This window comes from Chinchilla lanigera, unplaced genomic scaffold (genome assembly GCF_000276665.1).
Source record: "Chinchilla lanigera isolate Chin_1 unplaced genomic scaffold, ChiLan1.0 scaffold00047, whole genome shotgun sequence".
NCBI classification, from domain to species: Eukaryota; Metazoa; Chordata; class Mammalia; order Rodentia; family Chinchillidae; genus Chinchilla; species Chinchilla lanigera.
The window spans coordinates 2767377-2775285 of record NW_004955448.1 but is presented as its reverse complement, the minus strand read 5'-3'; positions in this window follow the sequence as shown (position 1 = coordinate 2775285).

The following is a 7909-nucleotide window of genomic DNA, read 5'->3' as shown; positions in this document are numbered from 1 at the left end:
ATAAATCAAACTCCCAAATCCACAGAAGTCTGACCTTTCACAAGATCTGTGTCTTACCCTAAGACTGTATTTCAATAAAAATGAGAAATAATAAAATATAAAACCCAGCCCTAAACCACATGGATGACAGCTTTTGTTAACAGGAAAAGTGATCACGTCTTCTGAGTCTGGGATTGTTATAAGCAGCCGAGTTAGATAGAAATATTATAGGCAGTCAGACAGGGCCAGGCCCTCAAAGGAGCCAACATGAAAGATACGTATCTGCTTCGGGCCAGACCTCAACACAAAAAGATTAAACAAAGGCACCCACATACCTCCCCAGGAATGGACATCATGGATTGCTATTCTAAATAGGTAGCGATCACCTTGAAGAGTCCTTGACCCAACCCCTTACAGGAAAAACCCCTGTTCTGTATTCATGCCTGCTTGATACATGACTCTCTCCCCCATTTGATCCCAATTTAATCAATTATACCTGAACAATTCTTATTGGCTGACCATAGTTTTGTCCATTTTCCCCTACCTTGCACCCACCTCACCTCATGGTTTTGCTCCATAAAAGTCCCTAGAAAAGACAGCGTCTTGGGTAACCCACTTGGGCCTTCTTCTGTCCTTCTCTTGGACAGAAGCTTTCTTTCCCTCAATACATATATTCTGCTCTTAACCTCTGTTGTTCCTAAAATTCATTCTTTGATTTTAGAGAACACGAACTCATCCCAGATATCATTCAGGTTGGGAGTTTTTATTTTCCTGTATCAGGATCAGCGCCCTGTCAGTCTCTAAAGCTGACATCAACTCCCTCGGGGACCAGGATAACCTATCAGGCTGAGTGAGGCAGAACAATAAAGTAGATCAAGTTATTCAGGTGTCTTCTATCAATTCCTTGCTTCTCCTCTGCTCACCTCTGAGGGTCTGGATTCCCTTGGGTACCAGTATTCCCTGAGAGTCTATCTGCATGCTTTAGTGGGCCCTAAATTCACCTGTAATTCTCTTTTTTTTTAATTCAAAACTTAACACCCATTAACAGAAATACCAAACATGGACAGAACATGTATGTGTATCAAGCACCCATTCATGTTCTGATTAAAACAATTATAATAATCACTTTACACACTTCCTATCTTATAAATAGTAAATGGTTTAGCCTCAAAAACTTAATACCCTATCTTTAAAAAGACAAACTCTTCTGACTGCTTTTGGTTGTTGCTTTAACCACATACCTAAAGAGTTTTGAGTACCTGATCCATTCATTTTTATACACAAGGAGATATCGTTCATCTATTTCATTGCTTTTGTGATGTGAAAAACTGAAAATTTGTCTCCTCTTTGTACTTTTGAACACAGAAAAGCTGTACTTCATTAAGAAGCCATGTGCTGCATAGAAGACACCTCTCTAAGATATCTGATTCTAGGATTTTTCTTGAAACATTTTACAACTATGCATTTCCCACACAGAGCAAACAGAACTCTATTATCTGTGAGTTCTTTGCAACTAATTATTTTGGTCAATTTGGTCAATTTCACTACTGTTTGGGAAAATCATAAGACCTACTAGGGTCCCTCACTGAATGAACTAAAACAGTCTTTAACGTAGATTCATCTTTACATCTACATAAGCATATCACTTTTATATTATTATGAAATCATGTGTAACATTTTCCTCATCAAATGTTCTGTCCAGCTTCTCCTTACTTCAAGATTTGCATTCTCAGACAGCCTACAGCTATCTATGAGAACTTCAGCCAAGAAACATGTGGAGAACTGAGTTGATACAAGTAACTGGGACAACTGTCCTGCACCCCGCTGTCTTATATGCCCTCTGACCTTGCTATATATAGGGGTAAAGGCCTGTCACATTCACAATTAATGCAACACATTAATGACACATTCTCAGTGAAACATCAATGATCTAAGCCAGAATGCACTTCAACAGGTTCATCCTTATTACCATAAGCATGATTATTGGACCTACCTGTAGCTATGACCTAGCCAATTGTCAAAGCAACTCAGGTAAGCAGTTACTAGCAAGGTCAAAGTACAATCCTTCAGGTGGTGTCACTCTCTGAAGCCACTGAGCCAAATCACTGCCCTCTCTTCTTCAATCCAGGAGGGGAGATTATGTCCTGTAAAGCCTTGGGAGCTCTGATGAGGTTTTCCATCTAATGGGAAAGACAATAGCACCTGTTGCCACTAGAAGGACCACATCACTCTGCTATTCTTTGATATTACCACCTTTTAGGTGGAATACAGTAGGAGGACAAGTAGAAGAAGCATCACCTTATATTAGAATCAGTGTACACTGAATTAGGTACTTCTGCCACTTGAAACAGAAACCAAGTGCAAAACATGCGCCTAAAATGGAGAAAGGAAAAAGAATTATTAGGAAAACTGAGAATGGGATTTCTCAAGCATAATTTAATTAGTCAGCTGCCTGGCCCACCATACCCTCACCAATGAGTCTCTATGGGTATTGCACTGCCATATTTGCTTTAACTAAAATGAAGTGTTTGTTACCCATATTTCCATGGTCAGATGGAGATATACTACCATAGCAGTTGGTGTTCCATCATTTAAGGCCTCATTCGCCTGCAGATGCATGAGTAGTACATTGTCCTCCCATGAGAATGTGTCCATTACTGTGTTGCTGGAGCAGTAAGGATTTTCCTCAGTACAAGTGAAGTTCTATGGAGTATCCAAATAAGTTAATATAATTTCTTTAAATGGTGACTATAGCAGTCCAAGCATCCATAAAGTGCCATATATTTGCTCCTCTTAGGCAGCAAGCTGCTACTATAGTCCTCTCAATACAAGAGGTCTGTCTTAGTTACTTTTCTCATTGCTGAGACAAAATACTTAACAGCCAAGGTTAAAGGAGGAAAGGCTTATTTTCACTCACAGTTTGTAGAGGTTTCAGTTCATAACTGGCTGCCTCCAAAGAAGGGAGAAATCATAGAAGAGAAACTGTTCATTACATGGCAGGGCAAGAAGAAGGCAACAAGCAGCAAGCAACAGCAGTTTCAGAAGCAACAACCATAGCAGCAATCCTCTTTCTGTCCCTTATAATCCACCCAGGATACCCACTGTTGGGGTGGGTAGCACTCATACCCGGGGTGGGTAGCACTCATACCCAGGTTATGGCATTTTTAATACCAGCATCACACCCTTAATCCTAGCATCACACCCTGAATCCCAGCATCACATCCTTAATCCCAGCATCATCCAACCTAATCCATTCACTTCCAAAACCTTCCATTATGACAGCATGAGGCCTTGGGGGGACATCCAGACACAAGCCATAACAAGATCTGTAATAATCTATTTATCAGTTGCCATTCTTCTGACTAGTCAGCTAGGCTATTAGCAATGACCCATGTGTCAATGAAAATGTAGCAAAATAAGGCAAAAGTGGAGGCCTGTATGGCTACCACCACTACACTGAGCAGAATGTTCATGTCTAGTCTTGTCAAAGATGACTATCCACTGGTGAATGTAGGTTGTATCCCAAAAGACCTGGTTTAATTTTACTTATATAAAACATTTAAGAAGCCATGTGAGAATATCAATAAGTATATGCCTGAGTCTTACATCCCAGGTAGCAACAGGAATATCCAAAGCCTTTATGGTATGTTCTTTAGTCCCTTCTGATAATCTAGTCATCCCTCCGTGGAGCTTACTGTTTCCTTGGTATCCTGATAGGCCCAATTTCAAATTCACTATTTCCATTTGATGACAGAACTATGGTGGGTCTTTCCAGGGTTACTACTAGGGTTTGCACACATCCAGGTGAGAATGCATAGTTCAGGTCACAGTGTCACATATGGGAGAGGGGAATCTGTGTCTATAAGATATCCAGGCTCCTCAGTGCTCAGTGGGAAGCCAAGAGTTGCCTTTCAAAAGGTGGTACATGCCTAAGAGCCCAGCACTCAGAAGGCTGAGGCAGGAAGAGTTCTGCAAGTGTGAGGCCATCTTGTGCTACATAGTGAGGTCAAGATCAGCCTTAACTACATAGCAAGACCTTTCTCATAAATAAATAAACAAATGTCTAAGTAGCCAAGAGCACACCCAAGTGAGATATGACCTGTCTCCAGGACCTGAAGAGGCCTGCCAGTGGTTGGCCTCCACTCTGTTCATGTAAGCCATCAATGCTGAAAAATTTTGCTTGACTATGCCTGGATTACTTTTAGCCCATGGTATTTGTTTCTCCAATGTTCATTTTTCCCACTAACACACCACTCAGGGAACATAAGGGCTGGGGATGTAGCTCAGCTGTGCAGAGCCTGCATGGAAAGTGCGAGGCCCTGAGTTCAATTCCCAGTCCAAAAAAAAGACCAATCAGGCTATGTAAGACTTCCCGGATCTTTCTCTGTATCAGTCCTCCAGTCTCATTTCTGTGAAAGCATGGGTTGTATCTGTTGGTCTGTTTGATGGCTCAGTGATCATCTTAGTATCTGTTTCTTATTCTACCAACTGCCAGTAATGAACTCTCCTTTCTCCAAATTCCTCTGTCTGTGTGCCATTTAGCCACGCTCATCCCAGCTGGAGATGACTTTTGTCCCAGTTACCACTCTTCATCCAGCTGCATACGCACTTTCTGTACCCCCAGACTCCTGGCTTCACACTGGAATGTGTATTTGGCAGTCTTGCTCCTCCCTCTTCACCGGAAGTCATGACTTCTTCAGACTGAGCCCTGCTCACTGAGCCAGTTTTGTGAAGCAGGTGAGTGTGCACTGGTGACAAACTTGTCTAATTCCAGAAAGGTACGGAGCACATTCATAAGCCACACACTAAAGTAGCAGATACAGCTGCTTTAATACTCAGATACAGCAAACATGGGACACTAGAAGCCTGGGATTCATTGTCAGCTTTGCCCCAAAGCTCAAAAAAGCTTCCTGGGAAATCAAAGGCTCCACTCTAAGTACCCTACTTTTACTACAGAAAAAGGAACACATAAAGCAGCCAATCCTGGGTTTTACACATGGGACAGTGTGGTATGCTGGGTTAGTGCATTGAAAGACATCCTGTTTCTAAGATAGAATGGAATACATTCCAGGCTGTTTGGTCCTGGTACTCTTTGTCCCACGATGATGCACCCCCAGCACAGTCTACCGTTATTCTTGAGAATACAGTCAAGAAGTGTCTGCAGAGCTGGGTCAAATCAGAACAACTCAGAGAACTATCCTGCACCCCAAAGCAGGTATTAATTTGCAAATAGCTTCTCCCACTCTGTAGGTTGTCTCTTGCCTCTATTGATGGTTTTCTTTGGTGTGCAGAAACTTTTGTTTCCTGCACATCCAAATATTTTTTATTTTTATTGCCAGTGCTCATATCCATAAAGTTACAGTCCAGGTGAGTGTCAAGAGGCTTTCCTTGTACTTTTTAAGAAATTGACTGAATTTGACATTCTCTTTTGGTAGAAATTTGCACAAACTTATGTGGAAGGACTATATCTCAGCACAATAAAAGCAATATAGGACAAATTCACAGCTTCCATCATACTCAGTGGCAAAAAGCTGAATGTGTTTCCTCTAAGAGAAGGAACAAGATAAGGATGAGAACTTCAACTATATTTCAGTAGAGTCCTGGTATCGTAAAGCTTGGGCAAGCAAAAGAAATGAAAGGCTTCCAGGTTGGAAAAAATTACTAAAGCTGTCACTGTTTGCAGAGTACATAATCTCATATACAGAAAAGCCTAAAGATGCCGATTAAAATATATTAAAACTAATACACAAATTAACTTAAATTGCAGGAAACAAAATCAATATTTAAAAATCAATTCTGTTTATATATACCAGTAATAAACTATCTAAAAAATAAATCAAGAAAATTATTTCATTTATGTTAACCCCCAAAATTAAAATAAAATATTTAGGAATATATTTAATCAAGGAGAAGAACAAATTGTGCACTGAACTCTATAAAAGATGGATGAAAGAAATTCATGATGACACAAATAAATGAAAGGATACTCTATGTTCATGGGTTAGAAAACCTAATATTTTAACAATGTGCACTCGAGGCAATCTATAGATTCAATGCAGTCCATATAATTATTCCATGAATGTTTTGTAAAAATTGAAAAACCAATTCAAAATTCACATACATCTACTAAAGATTCTAAATAATGAAATCAATCTGAACAAAAAGAACAAATCTGAAGGTATCACACAACTTTATTTCAAACATACAACAAAAGTGTACCAACCAGAACTGCACTAATAAAATAGTATGGCACTGGAATTAAAAACAGACACAGAAATTAATAAGACAGACCAGATTACCAGAAATTAATCTATGTATTTACAGTTGATTGATCTTTGATAAAGATGGTAAGAATGTATAATGGAGAAATGACAGTCTTTCATAAATGGTACTAGAAAAAATCCTCTGTCCACACACAGAAGAATGAAATTGGGTGCTTATCTCATTCTATATCCATAAATCCAAGGAAGGTTTAAATAGAAAGCCTGAAATTATAAAAGTACTGCCAATATTATAAAGTTTAACCCTGAAATTGTGAAAAATATAAGAATGTAACACATTCAGAAAAACATACACCTTTGTGCAGACTTCTCAGACCTCAAAAGAGTATGACATGAATGGTTTGTAGGAAAATCCAGGCATTCAGATTTGATGCAATATCTTAATGCTTGCATCTCAGAAAAGACCCTTATATGGTGAAATCTACTGAAAGATGAGTAAGCAAGTTAGGCTTGAGATGGCCAAAACTACATGATTAATCTACCAACAAATACTAATAGTAAATTTTAAAATGTTTTGAAATCTGATTACCAGTGAAACTCAGAAGATACAACTCAATTTATACAGCACCAAACTCACTCATCACAGACTAGAGAAAGCAATGCCACACAAACAGCAGCATCACAAGACCTCAGAAAATTAAATATTGCTTGTAATGCTCATAGGTGGTAATGAATTTTAGTTCATGCTACGGTGGTCTAGGCTGACATGAGCATAGGTCCCACTATCACAACGAAGCAAATAGGTCTGAAGATAATAAAATCTCTTGCTAGTTATGTATCCTCTATAAGAGTGACGCACTCTACAGATTCAAAGTAGTGGAGTAAATAATTCTGACTTGATTAATTCTAATCATTCTGATTAAAAGAATAACCAGTACATAACACAGAATACAGCTAACCAAACTGTCTTCAGGGTGGATATTGCTGAAAGTCTGAATGAGGCTCAAAGACTTAGACTTTAGAAATGAGTTACAGTCCAGATGATAACCTTTTCCTTCTTTGAGCATTATCAATATGAACATACATATTAATTTTATGTGTTAGGTTTATTTCTACTATGTATTCTTAAAATATATATTATTTTAAGAATAGACAAGTACTATGTATCACATACAGGGTTTACATAATACACGGAAGATATAGGTATTATATATATATATATAAGTATATACATGGAAAGCAATGTATATACAGTAACAAGAAAACGACAAGATGAATTAATTAATGGTACTCAGCTTATTAATTTCTGAAGGGGATAGCATTATATCACCTTCCTACTCTGAAAAATTTATTTGAAAAGCAGCAACAAGCGCATGAGTAGGTTCCTGAAATGATCCCCGCATATTGAAGTTCATAGGGCTTAGGTTTTTGTCCTACTGGCATACAAGGAGGACAGACTAACCAGAATGCAGGGATGCAGGAAGCAGGGGCACTGGACCTCACCAAGCACTAAGGGAGGAAAGGAGGACCTCAGAAAAAGGGCACGAACTTCAGACCCTCTACTGTGCCTTTGCTACCTCAAAGACAACGAATATGTATATGAGGGCACAAAAATGATTTAATAACCTAGGTATGTTATTACTTTGAAAATAAAAAATAAAATAAATAGGAAATAAATACAAACTATATTAATGCATCTTAATCTTTCT